The sequence below is a fragment of the Pongo pygmaeus genome, chromosome 23 (assembly GCF_028885625.2).
Source record: "Pongo pygmaeus isolate AG05252 chromosome 23, NHGRI_mPonPyg2-v2.0_pri, whole genome shotgun sequence".
Classification (NCBI taxonomy): Eukaryota; Metazoa; Chordata; class Mammalia; order Primates; family Hominidae; genus Pongo; species Pongo pygmaeus.
Genome location: NC_085931.1, coordinates 28,992,109 through 29,018,534, shown reverse-complemented (window position 1 = coordinate 29,018,534; position 26,426 = coordinate 28,992,109). Strand labels below are relative to the sequence as shown.

General features: G+C 54.1%; 1 pseudogene; it reads right to left on the bottom strand.

Annotated features, from left to right (window-relative positions):
• Positions 1 to 334: 334 nt before the first annotated feature.
• Positions 335 to 26,426, bottom strand: part of LOC134739255 (putative POM121-like protein 1-like) — a 44,897-nt pseudogene continuing 18,805 nt past the window's right edge.

Below are 26,426 nucleotides of genomic sequence, written 5' to 3'. Positions count from 1 at the left end.
ACATAACTGAAAATAATAAAAGCTGATACGACAAAGCCATAGCTAACCTATTACAGAATGGGGAAAAGTTGAAAGCATTTCCTCTGTAAACAGGAACAAGACGAGGATGCCCGTTCTCACCACTCCTATTCGACATCACACAATCAGGCAAGAGAAAACAATAAAAGGCATCCACACTGGAAAAGAGGACATCGAATTATCCTTGTCTGATGAAGATGTGATCTTCGATCTAGAAACATGTCAAGGCTCCACCAGAAAACCCCTAGACTTGATAAATAATACAGTAATTTGCAGGATACAGAATCAACAACAACAACAAAAAAAATCAGCAGCATTTCTATACACCAATAATGGTCTGGTTGGGAAAGAAATTAAGAAGGCAATCCCATTTACAATAGCAACAACATGGAAAGATGTATACGACAGAAGAAACTTTACCAAGGAGGTGAAAGATTTCTACAAGGAAAACTACAAAACGCTGATGAAAATGTTTAAGAGGACAGAAAGAAATGGACAATCATTTCATGCTCACGGAAGGAATTCATAGCATTAAAATGACCATACTGCCCGAAGCAGTCTAGAGATTCAATACAACCCCTACCAAAATATCAATGTCATCACTCACGGAACTGGAAAGTCCTAAAATTCATAAAAAAGAACCAAAAAAGAGCTCAAAGACCCAAAGTCATGCTCAGCAAAAACAACAAAACTAGAGGCATCCCATTTCACTGCAAATTAGACTACAAAATTTTTGACAAGTGCATAGTAACCAAAATAGTATAATCCTAGCATAAAACTAGACACTTAGATCAATGGGACAGATGAGAGAACCCAGAAAGACAGACACATATTCACAGCCAATTGATCTTTGACAGAGCCGACAGAAACACACACTGGGGAAAGGACACCCTCTTCAATGAATGGTACTGGGAGGGTTGGATAGCCACATGCAGAAGAATGAACCCGGACCTTTATCTCTCAGCATATAGAAAAATCACCTCGAGATAGATTCAAGACTTAAATGTGAATGTCAAGATACGAAACTACAAAAATATTGGAAGGAAACCTAGACACAACTCTTCTGGACCTCACTCTAGGAATTTATGACGGGCTCAAAAGCCCAACGTGGAGAAGGATGAGCTGGAGGATGGTGCATTGGACCTGTGTCCAGCAGAACTCCTGACAGCACATGAGGGAGCCTTAGAAGCCAGGTTCCTCCTTGCTGTGCCCACGCGGGAAGTGGAGTTGCTAGGGTCAGAGGCCGGCCCAGACTTGCACGTGAAGCGTGCCTTGTTTGCAGTGGCACTGGATCCCCGACTTGCAATTGCAGACATCAGCTTAAATGGTCCCCCAGGGATGTGATGGAAAGTAAAGACAGAAGTGCCACCCAACAGAGTTGCTCCCCGTGCCAGGTCCCGTGGTCAACATGGAAGTGCTCTGCCTGGGGGGCCCCCTGGGTGTTCAGGCCCCCTCATGCCCTATTTCTTTTGGGCCTTTCTCTTAAAAGGTTTTCTTCTGATGGAATGCAGACGTGGATCCCACTCTCTACTCCGAATTTCCGTGGGTGCAGCTGGAGGGCTGGAACTGGCTGCAGAAGTGCCAGGCCTTGGGCTTCTCATGCTTCCGTCCATGCTTGCAGCTGGGAAGGGGGCAGGAATCGGCCAGATGACCTGGGCTGAGTACCAGAAGTACCAGAAGTAGAAAAAGGTGGTAGGAGGGGGATCTGAGGAGGAGAACGGGAGGGGGCCTGGTAATCTGTGCTCCGTCCCAAACACGGGAGCTGTAGAGGGGGCCTCTGCAGCAGAAGCTAGGGTGGCCACTGGGCCCAGGCAGTCTTGGGACTTGTGTCTCTCCTGCTGTGCATCCATACTGGGTGCTTTAGAGACAGCAGGCAGACCAGAAGCCCCTGTTGCAAGTAAGGACAAAGTGTGGGAAGGCCGTGAGGGTCTGCAGTCCGAGATGGCCTTGGCCTCAACCCGCAGTTCACTGTTGATGCGCTGGAATGCCGCCTCCTTCTCCAGGTCCAGGTCTTCAGCAGTGACCCGGAACCCCAGCTCTAAGGGAGGTGGCAGCATCAAAGGCTCCCCTCGCCTGCGTGGCAGCAGGGGAAACTTGCGTCTACGGGGCCTAGAGGCCTGGGATCTGGGGGAGCCATTCCTGGGGACGAGTGTCTGCCCTGGTGCTATATCTGCCTTCTTTTCACACTGGGTGTGACCCGAAGAGACAGCCTGAGGTCCGTCCTCACTCACTGTCTTTGAGGATGGCCCCCTCCTCCACTTTAGCCCCAGGAGGCCTCCCGTAGAGCTGTAGGAGCTGAAGATGGCATTTCGTTAGGGGCACGAGCTCATCCAGGAGGTCTGGGATCTCTGGTTTTATGTGACTTATGACCTCTAGGCACCTGCTGCAGCTGTGGCTGAGGCCCAGAAATGTGAAGGGCCTCCATCCACTCCATTCAGTAGTGACCCCGACGTGGGGTTCAATGTGGAGGGGGGAGGGGCTGCTGCGGCAGCTGCAGCAGCAGAAGTGCCAGGCCTTGTTCTGATGCCCGCATCCATGCTTGCAGCTGGGAAGGGGGCAGGAATCAGCGAGGTGACCCGGGCTGAGTCCCGGGAGTGGGAAGAGGTGGCAGGAAGGGGATCTGAGGAGGAGAACAGGGGGCCTGGTGGTCTCTCCTTCTTCCCAGACACAGGAGCTGTAGAGGGGACCTCTGCAGCAGAAGCTGGGGGGGGCCACTGGGCCCAGGCAGTCTTGGGACCTGTGTCTCTCCTGCTGTGCATCCATACTGTGTGCTTTAGAGACAGCAGGCAGACCAGAAGCCCCTGTTGCAAGTGAGGACAAAGTGTGGGAAGGCCGTGAGGGTCTACAGTCCGAGATGGCCTTGGTCTCAACCTGCAGTGCACTGTTGATGCGCTGGAATGCCGCCTCCTTCTCCAGGTCCAGGTCTTCGGCAGTGACCCGGAACCCCAGCTCTAAGGGAGGTGGCAGCATCAGAGGATCCCCTCACCTGTGTGGCGACAGGGGAAGCTTGTGTTTACAGGGCCTAGAGGCCTGGGATCTGGGGGAGCCATTCCTGAGGGCCAGTGTCTGCCCTGGTGCTATATCTGCCGTCTTTTCACACTGGGTGTGACCCGAAGAGACAGCCTGAGGTCCGTCCTCACTCACTGTCTTTGAGGAACTGAGGGTCAGCTGGCAGTGTGATGAGGCTGGCCCCCTTCTCTGCTTTAGCCCTGGGAGGCCTCCCGTAGAGCTGTAGGAGCTCGAGATGGCATTTCGTTTCGGGCACGAGCTCATCCAGGAGGTCTGGGATCTCTGGTTATATCTGACTTCTGACCTCTGGGCATGGAGGTCTCTCTGCAGAGGCCCAGGCCTGGGCACAAAGGGAGAGAGGCCTCCATTGTCCCGCAGGGGCCGAAATGCAGACCGTGCATCCCCGGTGACCTCGGGGACCCTTCTCTGATCATCAGGATTCTCTTGGACTCTAGGGTCCTTGTCCTGCTCAGCCATCCCTGTCCCGCTCTCCTTGAGGGCCCTCAACACTATCTTCCCTGGCCACAAGTCTGGGGACAGCCGGGTGTTGTGGGCCCCAAAGGGGTGACTATCTGCTCCTGGGCCCCACAAAGAGTCCTTGTGCTCAGTGCAGTGGCTGAGCTGGAGGACACCCTGGAATTCGGCGCACACAGCACTGGCTTGCTGTGGTACCTGTGCAATCAAATTGAAGGCAGGATCACCAGGAAGGAACACAGGTCTTGCAGGATCACAGAAAACCTTCTTAGAGTTGTCTTGACACCACTGATGCCAAGTATCCGGGTGCTTGTAGGATGGCCTGCCACTCAGTCCAGGGGCAGGAGCAACGGGGAGATCCCACAAGCAAAGTGAACTGGGGGATGGGCTGAACAGACTCCAGGCAACTGAGCCCTACTAGCAGGTCCTCAGCCTGGGCCCCGACAGGAATGAGGGGCACAGAGTGCCCAGGTAACCGCTCCTGGGAGCAGGGGGGGACCGTCAGATGCTTGAACTGTGGAGAGCTGGACTCTGAGCGTCCTCGTCGAGCTGCCAACTCGGCCAAAGGCTAAGCCAGCAGTTTCTTCTGTTGCCGGGCAACGTGCCTTATGCATGTGCGCATAATGGCGTCAGTGACGAGTGACCTTAACGGATTAATAAGCGCAGCAAGGTATCCGCACAAGGCACTTCCTGCCAATGGCGGGAGGCGGATGTGGGGGGGGCATGCAATAAGTACTGGAAGGGGAGACGTGGGCACAAAGGTCACGGGAAGAACAGGTGCCCACAGTGGCTGCAGATCTGCCCGTGGATCACTGAAGATTCCTGCTCTCCTGCAGAGGTGGAGATTGCAGTGAGCTGAGATCGCACCATTGCACTCCAGCCGGGGCAACAAGAGCAAAACTCCGCCTCAAAATAAAAGAAAAAGAAAAAGAAAAAAAAGGCCGGGCGTGGTGGCTTATGCCTATAATCCTAGCACTTTGGGAGGTCGGGGTGGACGGATCAGGAGATCAGGAGTTGGAGACCAGCCTGACCAACATAGTGTAATCCCGTCTCTAGTAAAAATACAAATTTAGTCAGACATGGCATCACCCAGGCCTCAGCTGTGTGCTGTGAGGATGGGCTAGAGAGAGACTGGGATGTTTATCCCACCACCCCCTGCTCCCTCTCTGCTGGGAAGTGTTTGGGCAGAGGCTGCTTTTCTCCACAGCAGCAGTTCATGCCAACTCCCTTCCACTAAACCTGTGAGCATGCTGTCAGGAGACGAATGGATACATAAACTTTAATTCAGGCACTAAGAGGTTAAACCCCCTTGCCCAAGAGCTAGAAAGCTGCAGATTTGGGATCCGACGCCCCCATGCTGCTGCTCCTGCACAATTGCATGTTTCCTGGGATGGAATTAATGGGAGAACAAATGAAACAAGTGGAAATCCCAGGGAACCAAAGAAATGTCTAGACCGAAAGCATGCATGCAGTGCACACCATCAATGCAAGTCATCCCAGGGCACATTCTACTCCATTCCCCAGACTGCTCCTTCCCCTGGGTTCCCTCCTCTGTCCATGACCACTGAGCTGGCTCTGCCTCCACCTTCTCTCTCCCAGTCCCCTGCCTCTGATTAAGAGTCAGGCCCCGCCAATTTTACCTCCATTTTACTGTGGCGCCCACCCTGGTCCCCGTTTCTCCATCTCTTTATCCTGAGAAGCATTATACCTTAGTGGTTACTATCTCAGCCTCGAGCACAGGATTCACAGCCTGGCCACTTAGCATCTGGGTGACCTTGGGCAAGTCACTTAACCTGCTGTGCCTCAATGGTTCTCACGTCTAAAATGGGGATAGTGCCCACTCCACATGGTTGTGAAGATGGACAGTGCCAGGCAGACAATAAGCATGTCATATACACCTGTTATATACATGTTAGCTATTGCTTTTGTGGTTCAACCGCCCCGTGGCCCGCATCAAGACGGTGCCTCCCATTGGGGCTCCCTATCTGCAGCTGGACACCCCTGGCTCAGCCTCTGTTCTTCTCTGGAGTGAGGTTCCTGGTACACTACTCTGAGAAAGGTACTCCTGGTCCCTCAATCTGTATTGGATAAAGCCCAAACTCCATTTACGACCTGGCATTCAAGGTCTTTCCCTGTCAGGCCTGTCCTTGCCTTTCTACATCCATCTCCTGCTGCAGCTTCATCTACCTATGCTCAAACCAGATATGATAAACAATTGTTGAAAACGTTCTTACCAAAGGAATCTTATGCAGAATCCTAATGTATAGAGCAGCTAGAAGTGTAATTGCTCTGGTCAGGGCACCCCGTCAGCCTGTCCTGCTGCACAGCACTCCCAGAGCCACCCTCCAGGGCTACAGGCCCAGTGCAGTTTGCAGAAGTATTGCTTCATCCCCATGTGTTGCTACCTCCCTTCCAACTTCCTAGCCTTTGCACAGGTAGCAACCTTTGCCGAGCACACATTCTCTCAACCCCTTCTCCTCAAACCCAACCACACCCTTCAGGTGCAACTCCAATGCCACCCTTCTGAAGCCTCCCCGATCCCTTGCAACTCATTCCTCTGTTTCTGCAGCCCCATGGCCTCTCATTCTTGGAGAATTAACCATGTCCTTGGTAATGTGGATATTTTTGTCCCTGCATTATGTCCCCCATAGTCAGGAGCCTCTGCAGGGCAGGATGCATATTTGAATCATTGCTGACTTTCCCATAGTATGTGACAGTGACCCTCAAGCATAATCCTGGCCCCACCTCTCACTTCTCTTTGCTTACATTGGTCCCTGGTCAGGACTTCTCCTGCCATGTTTTAGGCAGGATAATAGAAGTGGTCAAGAGACCTAGCTCTGTTTTGTGACCCCTGGGAAGTTGCTTGGCTTCTCTGGGCCTCTATTTTCCAGCTGTGAAATGAAAATAACAACAGAGAACCTTCCTTGAAGGATTATTTTGAGGATGAGTTGAAATAATGCATGCCTGGTTCATTGATAACCCAATACATGTTAGGCATGATTGGAGGAGGGAAGCCACTGTGATGGAGTGATGATTCTCAGGTGAGCATTTGAGAAGCCTTGGGGTGAGGCTCAGGTAGACACTACCAACTGCTCACACAAACAGTGTCCTGTCTTCCAGGGCACGCAGCGGGGCTACATTGCCCCAGCTCGCTTGCAACTGGATGTGGCCATGTGACTGAGTTAGAGAATCCACATCAGAGCTCAAGATGTAAAGAGCCAGATCCCTGGCTGACCATGGGGAAGAATGTCTGCTGATCAGGGATGCTCAATTAAACTTTACTCAAGTGAGAAAGAGATTTTTATTGTGTTAAGCCACCAAAATTTGGGGATTTAGCTGCTACAGCAGCAAAAATTACCTAAGGAACTAGGGCCAGTTTTGTTCAATGTCCCAGAAGGCTCACTCCTTCTTAGGTTGCTGGGCACTGTCTATGGCTACTGCACTGCTGCCCCTTGGGGATCTGGGATGTCGATCATTTGGAGAGACTCACGTGAAGAAGCCAAATATTCCCAGCCAGTACCGGACGATCACAACCAGCACGTCCTCATAGGCAGCCAGGGAGGACCCATCGAAGATGGAGGCTGAGGCAGTCTTGAAGGCACCCCCTGGGAACCACACCAAAACCTGAGGAGGAGACAGGAATGTCCCATCAGCCCACCAGGCACCACCTCCCCTCCCCATGCCGTTTGGGGCACACGTTCTTCAGGTGAAATGAAATATAAATGTCCCACTTGCTAAGCAGGGTGTGAGGTTTCATCTTTTGAAGGCCCAGGGTGAAGCCTGTAGGCTCTGGCACCTGAGTGCCTGGCTTTGATTCCCAGCTCTGCCACTAACTAGCTGTGTGACCTTGGGCAGTTTACTTAACCTAAGGCTCATTTTTCTCATCTGTAAAATGTGAAGAGGGAAAGTATCTCACTTGCGAAGTTTTATGAGGTTTAAACAAAATTCTGCATCTAAAGCTCACAGAACAGTGAGCATTAGCATATTTCAAATTTCAAAGTGCTCAGAACTTGTTCACTAAATACCAGTGAACCTGTGACCCACGGGAAGATGGAAACCGTTGTAAGCCATGTATAAGAGCAAAAACAGCTCAAGGTGTTTCAGAGGAAAGCTCTCTACCTTCAGAGGGAGGGGAGAAAACGGGAATGGATGGGGTGAGGGGAGGGGAGGTGGAGAAAAAGAGGAGGAGGAGAAGAAAGAGGAGGAGGAAGGGAGAAGGGGAAGGATGAAAGATGAAGAAAGAAGGGAGAGAAAGAAGGGTCAGGAGTGGTGGCTCATGCCTGTAATCCCAGCACTTTGGGAGTCTGAGGTGGGTGAATTGCCTGAGCTCAGGAGTTCGAGACCACCCTGGGCAATATGGTGAAACCCTGTCTCTACTAAAAAAAAAAATTAGCCGGGCATGGTGGCAGGCACCTGTTATCCCAGCTACTCGGGAAGCTGAGGCATAAGAATCACTTGAGCCCGGGTGGCGAAGGTTGCAGTGAGCTGAGGTTGCACCACTGCACTCCAGCCTGGGTGACAGGCTGAGACTCTGCCTCAAAAAAAAAAAAAAAAAAAAAAAAAAAGAAATGAGGGAAGAGTAAAAACTTTATTGGTTAGAAAAACTGGGACCAGGGAACATAAAACGTTATTCAAATGGCATTATCTCTCTTTATACATTTAATAAGAAATCCTTTCCATTCTCTTTCTTACGGTCATGTTAGAGATTACAGTCTTTGGGGCAGGTAAAGAGAGGAAAGCAACTGAGGAAAGGGGAGGAGGACAAAGCACTGGCTTTGGTGCCAGAATCTAGCACCTACTGCATGTACAACACAGAGGAAGTCATTTACGCCATTCCTGTGCCTCATCTTCTCCATCTGTGGAATGGGTCCAAATGCATGATTATGTTTTACAAATGTCTGTAATTAGCCAGTTCTTGTTTTTCTTTCAATGCAGCTACAAGGCCACCGGCTATGCAAGGCCACAAGTTATGCTGTGCTATAGATTATGCGACCTATCACATGATTAATTTATTGTAAGTTCTTTTATTTATTGTAAGTCCACTCATAAAAACCCCCAATCTGTCTTTGTTTAATGCTCAGCTTCTTGGATATGAATCCACTGAGCCGGTCCGTACCTAAAACAAACAATCCTCCTGTTTCTCTCATATTGGTCTCTCCGTTCCTCAGTTTACCGCAACAGTCCTGCTCAATGAGGTGAGGGAGCCACATGGTGGTGTCAGTTGGAAGGCAGGCCAGACAGGGCAAGGAACCAGGATCAGAGAAACCGGCTTATGTGAGGGGGAGTAGGTCCCCAGGTCCTGCTCCTACCTGGGCTCCTGGCAGCTCCCAGCCACTGTCCAGAGCTGCAGAGTCAGTAGCCTGAGGGTGGAGGGAGCAGGCCTGCTCTGCCTGGGATAGTCCTCTTCATCCCGCTGCAGCTGAAGGCTTCACACCAATAAACACGTGAGGCGGCAAAGATTACGGTAGTGCCAAGCAGCCACTCACACTTTAGTGAGAATTGGTGGATGAAGTAGCCCTGGGCTAGATCCTGGGAACATGGCAGGTCAAGTTGGATGGTGGAGGGGGTTCACCCAAGGCCTGGAGGGTCTGCGGCAATAGAAGAACCAGAGACTGGCTCATGGGGCAGACAATAACCCCACCCACTAGCCCAGATATCCAGGACACCTGCAGGCACAGGGCAGACTCCTGAGCCAACCCCACGGCCATCCACTATCCCAGTGAGGCAGGAAGAGAGAGAGTCTCTGCCCACCTGGCCCAGTACTAAGAGAGACCCCCGCCTTTACATGTGCGTGAAGGGTCCTCACCCCGTGTGTGTTGTGGGGGGGTTCTCACACTCCAAGTATGGGTAACAACCCCTAATACGTGGCACCAGGACACAGTGGGCCTTGGGGGCCAGTCTCGGCCCAGTCGATGTGGCCACCCCCAGCACCAAGGTGCCCTCACTGTGCAGGGCCTCAGCAATTTTGATGAGTTTTCATTTAACATTCTCTTCATCACAATTACTTTGAAAACTATTCAGTGCAGTTATTAATAATTAATTATTTTCTGCTCTTATATTAATTATCTGGGCATTGGGAATGTCACCAAGATTTAAAATTTTTAATTGTTAATAATATTTCCTGGACATGGGAGAGGTTTCCTGCATCTCCACACATGCCCTCCCTGCTCTGGGTGAGGCTGGCTAGGGCCCCCCTGTTGTGGGGAGCCCCCACTCTCGCTGGCACCACCTGCAGACTGCCCCCATCAGTTCATCCTGGGCCCTGAGCAGAGCTCTGGGCAGGCCTGGGTGACTGAACCCTCCCTCCAGATGCTCCCACCGGGCCCTGGGGTGCCGATGCTTGCGAGCCCTGTGGCCGATGCAGGTCCTCAATGGCCCCCAGGATGGGGCCGCCCTGGCACCGAGACCTGCCGAGATTGCAGTGGGAGGCTGTGAAGCATCTGCCACGTGAGAGGTGGCACCAGTGGCCTGCTGTGCTAGGTCAGCCCCAGCTGCAGATCCCAGGCTGCTGCACTCCCGCAGGGCCCCCGCCCAGCCGCGCAGCGGTCTCCAGTGTCCTCATCAGCTCTGTGACCAGCAGCCTCAGGGAGCCACAGCAGACAGGAGACCCTCCATTGGGTGCACACCCAGGGGCCCGGAGAGGACAGGATGGGCCACACGGATGGCTGGCTGGGGCTGTGGAGCCCAGGGGTGATGCCGCAGGCGCTGGGAGGTGGCATTATGTGACCACGGCAGCCTAAGACCACTACTGCGGGCCCAAGCTCGCAGCTCGCTTCCCACTATTCTCAGCGAGAGGACACAGGCTACCCTTTGAGGCCAGCCCACAGCTCTCTTACCAGGCAGCACTTTACCGCCCCTCACTATGTCCTGTCGCTCTGCCCCTGTGGCCTGTTGTGCAGCAGGCACCATGTCACCCGTTCATAGATGAGCAAGCCAAGGCTCGGGGCAGGAGACCAGTGCAGCAGGCTCACCACCTCATGGGAGCACGCTCTACACACGGCATGCCCTCAGGCCCCTTTGGCTGAGTGCCCAGCCCCATCCCCAAGCTGCCCCGCTGGCTATCCAAGCACTGGATGGAGTCTGGAGGGGAGAATGGTTAGGTGCCTCCTCTGGGTGGCCCCTCACTTTAGGGAGGCTCGGAGACTGTGCTCCAGCCTAGGTGGAGGTGGTTGTGGCTGCCCCTGCCCCTCCGCCCACCCCTGCCTGCTTCCTCTGCTCCAGCTCAGTCAAGGAGAAGCGAAGGGTGCTGCTGAGACAGAAGGCGGCCGGGGAGAATGCCCATGGCATGAAGTCCTGGAGACCCGCCCTAGCCTCCCCCTCCCCACTCCACAATGCGCACCCCATAAAGAGCCTTGTCAGGCATCCCCTCCAATGCAATCAGACCAGCGTGGAGCCTCCTGTACCTGAGGAACTAGTCCCAAGCAATGGCAGCCCTCAAACCCACTGTGGGCTTGTCAGCATGGTGCTATGACAGTGCTGATGACAGTAGTGAGGATGGGCTCAGTCACAGTGACCATAGTGATGGTGGTGTGGTGATAGTGATGGTGATGGTGGTGGCGATAGAGGTAGTGATGGAGGTGGTGATGGTGGAGGTGATGGAGGCTGTGGTGGTGATGGTGGTAGTCGTGGTGGTGATGCTGGTGATCATGGTGATGGTGGTGGTGATCATGGTGGTGGTGATGGTGGTGGTGGTGATGCTGCTGATCATGGTGATGGTGGTGGTGATCATGGTGGTGGTGATGGTGGTGGTGATGCTGGTGATCATGGTGGTGGTGGTGGTGATCATGGTGGTGGTGATGCTGGTGATCATGGTGGTGGTGGTGGTGTGATGGTGATGGTGGTGGTGATGCTGGTGATCATGGTGATGGTGGTGATGGTGGTGGTGATGCTGGTGATCATGGTGATGGTGGTGGTGATCATGGTGGTGGTGATGGTGGTGGTGGTGATGCTGCTGATCATGGTGATGGTGGTGGTGATCATGGTGGTGGTGATGGTGGTGGTGATGCTGGTGATCATGGTGGTGGTGGTGGTGATCATGGTGGTGGTGATGCTGGTGATCATGGTGGTGGTGGTGGTGTGATGGTGATGGTGGTGGTGATGCTGGTGATCATGGTGATGGTGGTGATGGTGGTGGTGATGCTGGTGATCATGGTGATGGTGATGGTGGTGATCATGGTGATGGTGGTGATGGTGGTGGTGATGCTGGTGATCATGGTGGTGGTGGTGGTGATCATGGTGGTGGTGATGGTGGTGGTGGTGATGCTGGTGATCATGGTGGTGGTGGTGGTGATCATGGTGGTGGTGATGGTGGTGGTGGTGATGCTGGTGATCATGGTGGTGGTGGTGGTGTGATGGTGATGGTGGTGGTGATGCTGGTGATCATGGTGATGGTGGTGATGGTGGTGGTGATGCTGGTGATCATGGTGATGGTGATGGTGATGGTGGTGATCATGGTGATGGTGGTAGTGCTGGTGGTGATGTGGTGCTGGTGGAGCTGGCCATGATGGTGGTTATGGCCATGCTCATGGTGACAGTGGTGATGATGTAAATGGATTCTCCTCCTAGAGTTTCCTGGAGAAACAACTTATCTGCTTCCCCAGGGCTGCCTGGTCCCTCCCTGCCTGGGGGTGGTCCCCGGAGGCAGGAAAAGCAGAGCGTGGACTGAGCCTGACAGGCCAGTCAGTATCTTGAACTCACAGAGAACATTTAATCTTAGTTAAAAGTAAATAAATTCATTTACTGGGAGGGGAAGAAGGGCCCAGTATTTACCGCGAGCATGTGGAGTGATTACTCCAGGAGGTTCCCTCGGGATGCCAGGCTCCATCCCCATTCCTGTCAGGCTCACCGTGGCAGGTGGGAGGGAACGGCATGGGCCCACCCTGCCCTCGGGCCCCCGGAGGGGCATCTCCCTCCTACCCCCCAGGGCAGGGGCTGCAGGGTTGGCAATGTCCCCTTCCCTCCCCCAGCCCCCAACTCTTGGCAGGGCCCTGGCCCACGGACCCCTGGATTCCTGAATGTGGGCACACCTCAGCCCCTGGCAGGACACCTCCAGGCCCTCACTGGCTCTGTTGCTCACCTGCTGTGTGACCTCAGGAACCCTGCCCCTCTTTTAGCCCCTGTCCTCACCTGGGAAATGGGTGATAAAGGCACGTGCCCCCGGCGGGGGATGGAGGTTGGTACTGGTAGTCAGTGTCCCCGTGACAACGACCTACTGGCTGTGCAGAAGGTGGGCCTAATCTTCCGAACTCAAGGAGTCCTCCATGAGCACGGCCCTCAGCCACCGAGATCCCCAAACTCCCATAGTCCCCGAATCTCCACGGCCCAGTGCTGAAACAAGAGCCCTGGGGCTCGAGGCCCCTCAGACAGGGCGTGGTGAGGGCCCATCGGAGGAAGGGCTTCCTCCTGCCCATCCTGGCTGGGCACTGTGCTGGGCTGCAGGAGCCTGAGTTGGGGTAAAAGGAATTTCAGGGGCGACAGAGTCAGATCCAAGGTCAACTGCCCATCTCAGCCCAGGACTCCAGCCTCTTGCAACAAGATGGGCCAGGCCCCTCGCCGGAGTCTGCTCAGCAAGGGGCCTGTGGGTCCCTGGGCAAACACTAGCTGGGTCCTACCCTCAGCCTGAGGCCTCCTTCCAGCCTCCTCCCTGGTGCAGCCCAGCTAGAGCGCGTTCATTCCCTGGGGCCTCCCGCCTCCCCCTTCCCTTGCCCTGCACTGGGTGAGGGCGCATCTCCTAGAAGCAGCCACTCAGGGTCTGCTGAGATTAGGGGGCTTGGAGGTGACCCCAGGGACACCCTGCCCCTGTGCCCCAGACAGGTGTCCCCCTCACTATGGGTGATGAATGTCGAGGAACTGCCATTATAATTAGCGTGGAATGTGCCGCCTCTCCCAGGGAAGAAAATCCCATCTTGGAAATACACCTCGGATGCAAGTTCAGTTTCACCCACGGGGCCATAAAACCCTTTTCCCAATCACCTGGTGCTGTTGGGGACCGGCACCATTCATCCTGGAGATGTTATTTAGAGCCAAGACATCACTTGGGGAAAAAAATCAGGTCCGCACTCCACGAGGAACCCCTCTCTATGCCCTGCAGAGCCCTCAGGAGATGGACGAGACTGCTCGGGCACCAGGCAGGGAGGGGCAGGGATGCTGCTACCCTCACAGCCACCCTCACGTCCCAGGAGCCATGCCTCACTACATCAGCCCCTGCCAGACCCTCCCTACCAGAGATGGCCCCATCGGCAGATGGGAAGACTGAGGCCAGAGAGGACTGGAGGAGCTGGAGGGCTGGGACAGCTGGTGGGCTGGACTGCTCAGCTCCACTTGCCCTGCCTGCCCCCAGCAGACACTGCCCTCCTCTTCATCCCCAAAGCCCCCACCTGGCCCAGATCCTCTCCTGAGATCAGTATCATCCAACAGCCTTTTAGAAAAAATCGTTTCCTTGATTACTGAGGGTAACAATGAAAACACGTAATTGAATCTCCAAGAAATTACCATTTTTATAACTTGCGCCCAGTTCCTGAGATAAATTAAACGTCTCCCCAGTATGGTGAGCCGCTCACTGCGCATCAGCGAGGGGCTGATACTGCCCTTTATCATTGATGCGGGACTTATTAAGAAGAATGCCTCACACTGCCTCCCGGGAGGCTCCTGGCACCTCCAGCTCACGGCCCTGAGCGGGCAGAGTTGGCCAACTGGAGGCGCCGGGTGGGTGATCAGGTGGGCCCCCTCCTGACCACTCCTGGCCCTGTTGCTGGCTAGCTGGGTGGTGGTGTGGGTGATTGGTGGGAGGGCCAGTCAGAATCTCAGCCTAGACTCCCAAGAAAATCAGGCTTGTGCGCAGCCGGGCAGCGACAGCTTTCTGAGCAGTGCAACCCTGGAGCCAGAGTGGGGAAAAGGCAGGGAAGTCAGGCAGGAGGAAGGAAGCGGAGATGGTAGAGAGGGAGGATTTACCCACCTGCCCCCCACCTGCTGGCCAAAGCTGACCCCACCCGATTGAGCCAGTGCCCAGAGGACCCAAGACATCACAAGGTCAGGCAGCAGAGCAGCTCTGGGGGAGGCGAGGCCCCGCTGAGGCAAGGTACCGCCTGGCACAGGGTCTGGGAGCAGGTGGGGGCAGCAGGCTGGCCACACCCACCCAAGGAGCTGCTGGGTTGGTCAGCAGAGGGGCGGGGAGGTGGGGCCAGCTGCCAGGATGGGCTGTCCATCTGTGAGCGGCTGATAGTGGGTTTCCTGCTGGCAGTTGCTAGCGGCTGGGTTCTCGTGGCTCTCTGGCTGGCTGGGGGCTCTTTGGGTTGTGGGGAAGCAGAAGCCTCCAGCCTCTGGACTGAGTTTCCTGAAAATGTCTGCAGGCTGCACTCAGCAGAGCCAACTTCAAGCAAAGGACCCGAGTGACACTATTCACGTGCAAACCACTGCCCCTCCCAGCGTGGCCGGTTGCCTGAGGGCCCAGAGCCACCCCCTGGGGAACATCCGCCTGGTCAGAACCCTGGCAGTGGTGGCTGCACAGCGAGGAAGGGTGCTGTCAGGGGACAGAGGACCTGCTCCCTGGGAATGGGAGAACTGAGGCCCAAAGAGTGGCCTCCCACTTGATCTAGGAGAACTCAGGGTCAAGGGCAACAGGCTGAGGTCACCCAGGACCCTCAAAGGCTGGCTCTGAAGGTGAGACCTTCTTCTGAGGAGACAGGTGGCCTCAAGCAGCACCCCTTGGCAGCCGGCCCAGAGGGCTGGAGTGGGGTGGGCTGGGAGGAACACAGTTCGGGACGGGGTGGGTGCCTACACCCACAACTGTGCTCCTGCCTTCTCTCCCTCCCTGGCCTGGTTGCCAACTTCCCAGGGTCCCCTCCTGCCCCCAAGAGGCCCTGCCGCCCAAGGGCCTGCCTGGATGCTCCAGTGGGGCTTGAAACCCCCACAGTCAGGCAGCAGACCGTGACTTCTCAGCTGTGTGTCCTGGACAGAAGCAAAGGAGGCCCCAGAACCTCTCATCGAAACTCCAACCAACATGGGAATCCAGGGCAGCCAGGGGGCAGCCTGCCTGGGGACAGGGCTGGGCTCAGACCCCAAAGCCCAGGGTCTGCAGCCATCCCAGTCCCATTCCACAGAGCCTGAGGCATCAACCTCAACCTGCTCCCAGCCCCACTCCCACCCCACATCCCAGATCTCCCATCCCACCAGGATACACCCAGCCCACAGCCTGGCTCCAAGGAACAGGCTTGTTGGGCCTGAGGGCCCTCAAAAGGGCTCTGTCTCCAGGCCTGGGGGAGGGCAGAGGCCCCAGCCCAAGTCCAGAACAGAAAAGGGCAGAGTGAACACAGGGCCCCAGAAGGCCAGCGCTGAGATCCCTCCCCTGCCCTGTCCCCAGTAAACCTCTGGTGTGTCCCCTTGAGGCCCCCATGAGAAGAATGAGGCAAGCAGGGTGGAAATGGTGTGGTCACTCCAGAGCAGTGGCCATATCCAGCCTCCCGGCCGCCCTCCGCCCCAGACCAAGGCCCAGGTGGCATCTCCCAGGGCAGAGCCAGGACCAGCCTCCCGCCCTCCCCTGCTGTGGGCCGAGACATCAGTTGGAGGTGGGGGCTCCACCTCCCCAGGCTCCATCATTCCCTCTCAGGTGACTCTTCATGTGGTTTGGTTTGCCTCTTGGAGTACCTGCAGGGGGCCCCTGCTGACCCTAAGCTGGCCTCCTGCATGCTGGGAACCCGGCCATCCCTCTGGCTCCTGGTTCTTCCTCCAGATGGGCTGTCTCTTAGCTGAGAGCAGTGCCTACACCCGGGCCACTCTCTGTCCACGGCCTCACTGACCCAGGCCACAGCGGCTGCCACACCCTGGCCAGGGGCAATTGTGACCTTGGACAGGAGCTGGGACCCCTCCCCCAGCCCCAGCTGCCCACTGACAAGTGGGACAACCTGGGGCCAGGCCAGTGCTGCCCGAAGGCTACTACGCTTGGGAAGGCCCCAAGACAGGAGCCCTGCCCCTTGGGAGGGGTGGCAAACCGCCCTGGGACAGTGCTGGGGTGGCTGGGATGATTTGTCTCCATGTGAAATGTGGGATAGACACCCTAGACTCAGCAAGGGAACTTCTGGCTACCCGGCAAGCCCCTGCCCTAGACCCCATGGGAACTTCGGATCCAAGTGGGGAGGGGGCTCCCCCCAGCACTGCCCCTGCCCTCCCAGAGCTTCCCCTGCTGGATGCTCCAGCTGCAGCTCCCGAACCACTTGGCCTGCTCTGGGCACTGCGTCTGCAGGGGCGCAGTGCCATCTGGTGGTGAAACTGGGAACTGCACCACAGCTCCAGCGCGTACCTGCCGCACACAAGTCCCAGAGACCAAGGGGCGGCCATGGAGGGATTCCAGGGGGACTGCTGCTCCTCACCTGCTCCCCACCCACCCCCCCGTCTCTCTCTCAACTCAGGAGCCTGATATTGGGGCACAGAGACAGGCCCTGGAGCTCACAGCCCAGCACTGTGTTTCCTGCTCCAATAGGCAGCCTAGTCCCCAGCAGGTGCTGGGCGGGCACGGGGCAGCGAAGGGGACAGGTAAGGAGTCCTGGCTCTTGGCTCCAGCAAGGACCTGGGAGATGACCTTGGCACCAACCATCAGGCGCTCGCCACGCTGTCTCCCCAGGCTCCACTGTCAGACTAGAAGGGACAGGTGGGCAGGGAGTGCCAAGAAGGTGGACTGGCCAAGCCGGTGGGCTCCTCACAGGGAGGAGCCTGGGCCTGGGCAGGGGTAAGCATGTTCAGTTCAGCCCCGGCAACCCTGGAGCCAGGAGCCTGTCACCCCAGCATGGCCACCTCCTGGGGCCTTGGAGCCCTGGACACCCCGGCTGACAGTCATTTACTGGGGCCACATTGTCCATGAGAGGTGGCATTCTTATCTCTCTCTGATTCCTAAATAAAAAATGTGAAAAGCCGTGTCCAGAGACTCACCCAGGAGGGAGACAAATGGCCTGCCATTACCCACACCCTGGGAGCGGCTTAGCCATGCTAGGGATGGGACAGACAAAGGGTGAGCCCTTCCCTCTCTGAGCCTCACCTCTGACATGGGAAGGCCCCAGGGACAGGGAGGTCATGGGCTCAGCATCCCCAGCACTCTGCCCTTCCCCCACACCCTGTTCCCAGGACCCAGCCCTCATCTGTTCTCTGTCCCCTCGGGGGTGCCCCACAGGGTGGGAAGGCAGGGGAGGCTGCCTGGCACTCGGGGCATGTGTCCACTTGCCACCCTGGCCCTGGACAGGGTGGGGCACTCTGCAGGCCACCGCATCCCTCACACAGCCCCCCGCAGACCCGTCCTCTTGGCTGTGAGTCTAGGGGAACCTGGGAGGCCCAAGACCACCTTGGAGCCCCATGGGCCCTGACCGAAGGCCACCATGCACCTCTTCCCCTCCTGAGGCAAAGGAGCACTCACACCTCAGGCCACAGCCCAGGCCCTGGGAGGACATGAAGGGTAGTGCCCATGCCAGGGCCCACGGCCCTTTCTGCCAGGTTTTCTGGAACCCCCAACCCTCCACATAGGGCAGCTCTGAGGGCTGGAGAGGGAGCAGACCCTGACAGGCAGCCTGGGTGGGTGTGGACCAAGAGCCCATGTTAGGGGGCACACAGATAGGGTCCTCTGAGGGCTGTGGCTAGCCCAGTGACCCCGAGTTCCATCCACTCAGGGCCTGTTTCCTGGCTTTTGAGATATGCTTGGGAAGAGCCAAGCACAGGCAAGGTGGCTCACACCTGTAATCCTAACATTTTGAGAGGCTGAGGTGGGCAGATCACTTGAGCCAGGAGTTCAAGACCAGCCTGGGCAACATAGCAAGACCCAGTCTCTACAAAAATAAAATAATAAAGAATTACCTGGGCATGGTGGCGCATACCTGTGGTCCCCAATACACATGAGGCTGAGGTGGGAGGATACCTCAAGCCCAGTTGGAGGCTTCAATGAGCTGTGATCGAACCACTGCACTCCAGCCTGGGCAACAGAGTGAGATCCTGTTTTAAAAAATAAAAATAGAAAATAAATAAAACGAGCTTAGGGCATGGAACATCAAGGTGGCAGTGCAGACAGCAGAACAGCCCCATCTGGCCCCTGCCCTGCGCTGCAGCCCGGCTCCAGCAGGAAGGACTCGGGTCTCCATGCTGGGCACCCCAGCCTCTCCTCCTCTTTGCCCTCCCAACCCATTCCTGGCCAGCAGAGGAGGGGCAAGGGCACAGGGCAGACCCTCTGAACCAGGCTCCTCGAGGCCATCTGGACACCATGGCAACATGGGCAGGAAGCGGCTTCCATTGCAAATGACGTCCAGGGAGGCGCCGGCCTGGCAATGGGGCCACGGCCCTCCTAGCACACTGCCCTGGCCACACTTTCTGCCCTCGAGCCTGGGAGTTCCAGCTTCCAGCCAGTGCCCCCACCGCAGCCATGCCCTGTCCTGCACGACATCCCGGAGCCTGGACCTGAGGCGAACCCCCATGCCCACCCCAATCCAGGACACCGCTTGGCAGGGCGCTTGGCCTTTGTTAGCGTATCTGACCCCGTGAGTGGGGGACCCCAGGGCTGGGGATCCAGGGCCCCATCTCTCCAAGAGTCCCCCACCTTCTCCGGCTCAGGGCGATTGGCAAGAATCACAGGGAGGGGTGAGAGGGGCTGGGGGAGGAGGGGCTTCAGGGCTGACTGAGACAGCAGCAGCTTTCCCGGGTACAGGCGGGGAAAGGGGTGGGGGCATCAAGGAGCTTGGGGTTTCCAGGCCAAGGAAGGTGGTGCCCAGGGTCAAAGGTGACGGGAGGACATTGGGCCATTCAGGGGGTCCCGGGCGCCCCCTCGGGGCCACTGAGGAACCTCATCTGGGCCTGGGTACCTACGGTGGGACCTAAGGACCCCGCCCTGCTGTTCACCCAGGAAGCCAGTGTTGTCTTCCTTACTACAGGAGCCACCTGTCTCTGTGAAGACCTCTCCCTCCTCAGCATCCTGGCCCCTGTGGGGCACCTAGCAGGCTGGGGACACACAAAGCAGGTGCAGCCCCCACCCCACTCACTCAGGTATGCAGAGAGCAGGGGGCAGGCCCCCGCCCCACTCAGGGACACAGAGAGCAGGAGGCAGCCCCCGCCCCACTCACTCAGGGACACAGAGAGCAGGGTGCAGCCCCCCACCCCACTCACTCAGGGACGCAGAGAGCAGGGGGCAGGCCCTGCCCCACTCAGGGACACAGAGAGCAGGAGGCAGCCCCCCACCCCACTCACTCAGGGACGCAGAGAGCAGGGGGCAGGCCCCGCCCCACTCATTCAGGGATGCAGAGAGCAGGGGGCAGCGCCCTCCCCTGCTGCTCAAGGCCTCCTCCACTCTACCCCAGGGCCACCTCGCCTCAGGGTTCCTCCAAGAGGCCTTCCTTAGCCCCCATCTCAAGCTGCCCCATGGGGTCTCTGAGCTCAGCACATCCTGAGACCCATGACATTCCGACAAGGAATGAACAGGGCAGAGGCTAGGGGAGGTTCCTGAAGGCTGCCGCCGCCCTCTGGCAGCTACACAGACAGCCTCCAGTAGCCAGGGCCAGGTATCCAGCCGCCTCTGCTGGGGAGGCCCCACGTGGCACTGAGAACAGGAGAGAGGTCATCTGCAGACCAGATCTTTAGAGACACTTCTTGAAGTGGAGAGCAGAGGCTAACATAGCAGGACACCCTGGCAGGAAGAAGGCAAGTGGCTGGCAAGCAGTGGCCTCGTCACTGGTATGAGGAGATGTGTGCTGCAAACAAGCATGGCAGGACAGCAGTGGGAGCTGGTACTGTCCCCACTCCAGACCACAGCCCTGCAGCCTGAGACGAGTGGGAGCCAGTACTGCCCTCACTCCAGACCGCAGCCCTGCAGCCCAAGACGAGTGGGAGCCGGTACTGCCCCCACTCCAGACTGCAGCCCTGCAGCTGAAGACGAATGGGAGCCGGGACTGTCCCCACTCCAGACTGCAGCCCTGCAGCCCGAGACGAGTGGGAGCCGGGACTGTCCCCACTCCAGACTGCAGCCCTGCAGCCCGAGATGCCGCCTGGAGGCAGGAGGCCTACCTTCCAAGACCTGGGTGTCCGGCTTTCTCAAGTTAACAAGGAGAGAGGAGTGCCGGGCAGCTCTGCCTGCCTCCCCTATAAACAGGGATCAAAAAGAAAGAAAAGGCTGGGCGCGGTGGCTCACGCCTGTAATCCCAGCACTTTGGGAGGCAGAGGCGGGCAGATCACGACGTCAGGAGATCGAGACCATACTGGCTAATACGGTGAAACCCCATCTCTACTAAAAATACAAAAAAATTAGCCGGGCATGGTGGCGGGCGCCTGTAGTCCCAGCTACTCGGGAGGCTGAGGCAGGAGAATGGCGTGAATCCGGGAGGCGGAGCTTGCAGTGAGCCAAGATCGCGCCACTGCACTCCAGCCTGGGCGACAGAGCGAGACACCATCTCAAAAAAAAAAAAAAAAAAAAGGAAAGAAAAGCCAGAGATTTGAGCACTGAGTCTCATGGGAAGTTCCAAGACTAAATAAACAAAAAAGAACTATGAGAGAAAATGCAGAAAGCAAAAGATTCGCCTTCCTCCAAACCCACTTTATCCCCAAGAGCAGAACAGAATTCTCTGGAACAAGAAGAGGGGAGCTCGGGGAATGATAGAGATGTCTTGGAAATGAAAAACAGGACTGCTAAAATCCAAAACCAATTTTTTATTTTTATTTATTTATTTATTTTAAAACAGAGTCTGGCTCTGTCGTCAGGCTGGAGTACAGTGGTGTGATTTCGGCTCACTGCAACCTCCACCACCCGGGTTCAAGCCAGTCTCCTGCCTCAGCCTCCTGAGTAGCTGGGATTACAGGTGCACACCACCACATTCAGCTAATTTTCATATTTTTAGTAGAGACGGGGTTTCACCATGTTGGCCAGGATGGTCTGGAACTCCTGACCTGAAGTGATCTGCCCACCTCAGCCTCCCAAAGTGCTGGGATTACAAGCGTGAGCCACCACGCCTGGCTGCTGTTTTTAATCTTTGTAGCTATCTTATTTAGGAATAAAATGGGAGGCAGATTTGCCTGACATAGTTCCCAGCTTGACTTTTCCCTTGGCTTAGTGATTTTTGGGTCCTTAGATTTATTTTCCTTTCATATACCCAAAAGAATTGAAAGCAGGTTCTCAAAGAGATATCTGTACATCCATCTTCATAACAGCATTGCTCACAATAGCTAAAATATGGAAACAAGCCAAGTGTTCATCCACACATGAAAGGATACACAAAATGTGGTCTATGTATACAATGGACTATTATTCAGCCTTAGAAAGGCAGGAAATTCTAACACATGCTACCACACGGACGAACCTTAAGGACATTATGCTGAGTGAAAGCCGCAGTATGATTCCACTCACATGAGATACGTTGAGGAGTCTCAGTCATTGACAGAAAGTAGAATGGTGGTTGCCAGGGCCTGGGGTGAGATGGGAATGGGCAATACTGTTCAGCAGGCACAGAGTTTCTGTTTCACAAGATGAAACGGATTCCAGAGCTAGACAGCGGTGATGGCTGCATAACATTAGGCTTGTACTTAATATCACTGACCTGTACACTCAAAAATGGTTACGACGGTAAATTTTATGAGTAATTTACCACAATAGAAAAAATTGGGGGAAAAGCTGAAGGAGAAATACTTTCTCACATATATAACAGTTAGAGAAGTTGTCTCCAGTATAGTTACCTCGCAAGAAATGTTAAAAGAATTTCTTCAGCGAAAAGGAGAATGATATAGGTCAGAAACTCAGATCTACAGAAAGAAAAGAAGAGCAACAGAGAAAGAAGAAACAAACTAAAAACTTTTCTGTTTAGTCTTAATATAGCTAACAGATAATTTATTCAAAATAGTAGTAGCAACAATGTATTTGATGACTGTAGCTTACATTTAAGTGTCATGAATGACACAAGGAATGGGAGACAGGAGTTAGGAAGATTTTATTGTTGTAAGATACCTGCATTACCTGTGAGGTAGTATAGCGTTATTTGAAGGTGGACTTGGATTAGTTGCAAATATATATTGTAAACTCTAGGGCAACCACTAAAAAAAGTAAAAAAAGAAATATAATTAACATGCTAAGAAAGGAGAGAGGCCGGGTGCAGTGGCTCACACCTGTAATCCCAGCACATTGAGAGGCTGAGGCAGGAGGATCAGTTGAGGTCAGGAGTTTGAGACCAGCCTGGCCATCATCATGAAACCCCGTCTCTCCTAAAAAATACAAAAATGAGCCAGGCATGATGGCACATGCCCATAGTCTCAGCTACTCGGGAGGCTGAGACACAAAAACCCAGTAGGTGGAAGTTGCAGTGAGCCAAGATTGCGTCACTGCATTCTCCTGCCTGGTGACTTGTGGTCCCAGCTACTCAGGAGGCTGAGGTAGAAGGAGCGCTTGAGTCTGAGAGGTTGAGGCTGCAATGAGCTATGATCAAGTTACAGCACTACAGCCTGGGTGACAGAGCAAGATTCTGCCTAAAAAAAAAAAAAAAAAAAAAAAAAAATCCTTAACATCCCTTGGCCAACCGTATTCAAGAGCCCAGTGTGTCTGGGCCCCTTCAGAGTTAAATTTCCATGAAGTCAACATATAGCGCCTTTCACCGTGGTCACTGGAGGTTCCCTCTTCATTTCTCCTACACTCTTCGCTCTCCCACCAGATTGCCCCAGAACTCCTCTCTCTTGCCACTGATGAACTGTTGTGGGAAAAACCTAATGGCCACTTTCCACTGTCCATCTTCCTGGACATCCTGGCAGCAGTCTGGGTGAGGGGCTCACCTGAGATTCTGAGGACCCTCTCCTCTCTGGATCCTGATATCAGAACCTGCTCCTCCCTGTCTGGATGCTCCTCCCCAGCAGCGTTTGCCAGCAGAATCCTCTGCCTGGGTTTACAATCTCCAGTGCATCACAGTTCAGGTATGACCTTATTATTCTATCTCTACACTTAAAAACATAACCTCTGGGTGATGTAATCCATTTCCAAGGCATTAATTATTAGCTCCATGCTTATAAGTCCAAGGTTTTATCTTCATTCCGAATTACATAGACATAGAATTGCTCTGTTGATTTTCTGGCTTGATTGTTTCACAGACATTACATATTAAAAACAATCCAACCCCCAAATCTTGGTCTTCTTCTTCTTCTATTTGGCTGTGACCCAGACTGTCAATAAATTTCACTAGTGTTTTTTTAAAATTCCTTTAGAGACAGGGTCTCCCTCTGTCACCCAGGCTGGAGTACAGTGGCATGATCATAGCTCACTGCAGCTTCAACCTCCTGGGCTCAAGCAGTCCTCCCACCTTGGCCTCCCAAAGTGCTGGGATTACAGGCATGAGCCACTGCCCGGCCTGTGCCTGTCTATGTTAATTTGCGTATTAGCCTAGGACTCTGGGAGAGTTTCCTCATCCTGTATGTCCCTATGTCCTAAACAACCTGTGGCCCAGTCCTGTTCATTCCTCCTCTAATATGGATCTCCAAACACTCCTCTTTATTTCCACACCCACCCCCAGCCCTTAACCTCTTGGCCCTTGAAAGGCCTCTGAGGAGTTGTTTTTAGGTTTTGGCTTTGAGGAACGAGCCTGCTGAGGTCACTCATGTCCAGAATTTTGTGTGAACATAAGTGTTGTTGGGTGAGGTCCTCCAGGCATCCTTGAGTTGGACGACTCCCTAGAAGGACTCAAAGAACTTCACGAAGCCCAACTCCCTGAAGGACACCACCTGGCCCAGGGCCCCACCATGGACCAGGCCGTCAGCATAAACTGCCCACAGCCCCAGCTATGAAAAGACACTCTTATCAGGCAAGTATTTCAGTGGTTTCTGGGCTTCCTCCCCCGAGCCAGGCAAGGCCAGACATTCTCTTGGAATGAGCAGGTTCTGAGCATCCCAGACCAACTGCATTAATTCTCTGCCACACCATACATGTTCATTTCTCTGAGGCAAATGCCCAGGGACTGAGTTGCCAGGTTGTTCCGTAGTGGCATGTTTTGCTGTTGGTGGTGGTGTCTGCTGTATTGGGAGGCGGAATGGCCACACTCTTTTCCAGAGTGGCTGTACCACATTACATTTACCCAGCGATGTGTGAGTCGCCCAGTTTCTCCCCATCCTCACCAGCTCTTGGTGCTGTTTCTACGTTGTGTTTAAGGCATGCTGATGGGTGTCATGCTGCCGCACCATGATCTTCATGTGTATTAGTCTGCTTGGGCTGCCGTAACAAAATACCACAGGCTGGGCGACTTCAGCACCTTAAACTCTTTTCTCACCATTCTACAGGTTGGAAGTCCCACATCAAGGTGCGGCAGCATCAGTTCCTGGCAAGGGCCCTTCCTGGCTTATAGATGGCCCCTGTCACTCTGTCCTCATGTGGACTTTCCTTGGTGTGTGTAGGTGGAGAGAATGGGAGCCAACTCCCTGGGGTCTCCTCTAACAAGGACACAAATCCTGTCTCATCAGGACCCCAACTTATGACCTCATTCAACCTTAATTATTTCTTAGTCCAAATTCAGCCACTCAGGGGGTTAGGGCTTCTACGCATGAATCTGGGGGATATATACATTCAGTTCATAACAATGCCTTGCCAGGAAACGGCAAACATCTTTTCAGCTGCTTACCTAACGTCTGTATATACTCTTGGTGAAATGCCTATTAGTGTCTTTTGTCTATTTTCAAAAAATACTGTTGCATTTTGATAGTTCTTGGCACATTCTGGATACTGGCACTTGGTTGGACCTGAAATTTGCAAATCCAAGCAGACCTCTTCATCTTATTATGCTTTGCTTTATTGTACTTTGCTGTATTGTACGATTTGTTTTTTACAAATTGAAAGTCGTGGCAATCCTGCATCAAGGAAACCTATAGGAGCCATCATCCCACCAGCATGTGCTCACTTTGGGTCTCTGTGTCAAAATTTTGGTAATTCTCACAACATTTCAAACTTTTTCATTATTATGATATGTATTATGATGATCTGTGATCTTTGACATCACTATTGTCATTGTCATTGTTCCGGGGCACCATGAACTGCACTCATATAAGACTGTGAACTAATCAATAAATATTGTGTGTGCTCTGAATGCTCCACCAACCAGCTGTTCCCTCAGGTCTCTCTCTCCCCTTGGGCCTCCCTATTCTCTGACACACAATATTGAAGCCAGGCCAGTCAATAACCCTACAGTGGCCTCTAAGTGTTCAAGTGAAAGGAAGAGTTGTGCATCCCTCACTTCAAATCCAAAACTAGAAATAATTAAGCTTAGCCAGGAAGGTATGTTGAAAGCTGACATAGGCCAAAATCTAGGCCTTTTGCACTAAACAGCTGGCCAAGTCGTGAATGCAAAGGAAAAGTTCTTGAAGGAAATTAAAAGTCCTACTCCAGTGAACACACAAATGGCAACAAAGTGAAACAGCTTATTTCTGATATGGAAAAAGTTTTGTTTTAGTGGTCTGGTTAGAAGATCAAACCAGCCACAACATTCCCTTAAGACAAAGTCTAATCCAGAACAAAGCATTAACTGTCTTCAATTGTATGAAGGCTGAGAGGTGAGGAAGCTACAGAACTGTTTGAAGCTAGCAGAGGAGGTTGGCTCATGAGATGAAGGAAGGAAGCCAGCTCCATAACATAAAAATGCAAGATGAAGCAGCAAGTGCTGATGTAGAAGCTGCAGTAAATTACCCAAAAGATCTAGGTGAGTTCACTGATGAAGGTGGTGACACTGAACAACAGATTTTCAATGTAGAAAAAACAGCCTTCTATTGGAAGAAGATGCAATCTAGGACTTTCCTAGCTAGAGAAGGAAAGTCAATGCCTGGATTCAAAGCTTCAAAGGACAGGCTGATTCTCTTGCTAGGGGTCAATGCAGCTGGTGACTTTAAATGGAAGCCAATTCTTATCCACCATTCCCAAAATTCTAGGGCCCTTAAGAATTGTGCCAGATCCACTCTGCCTG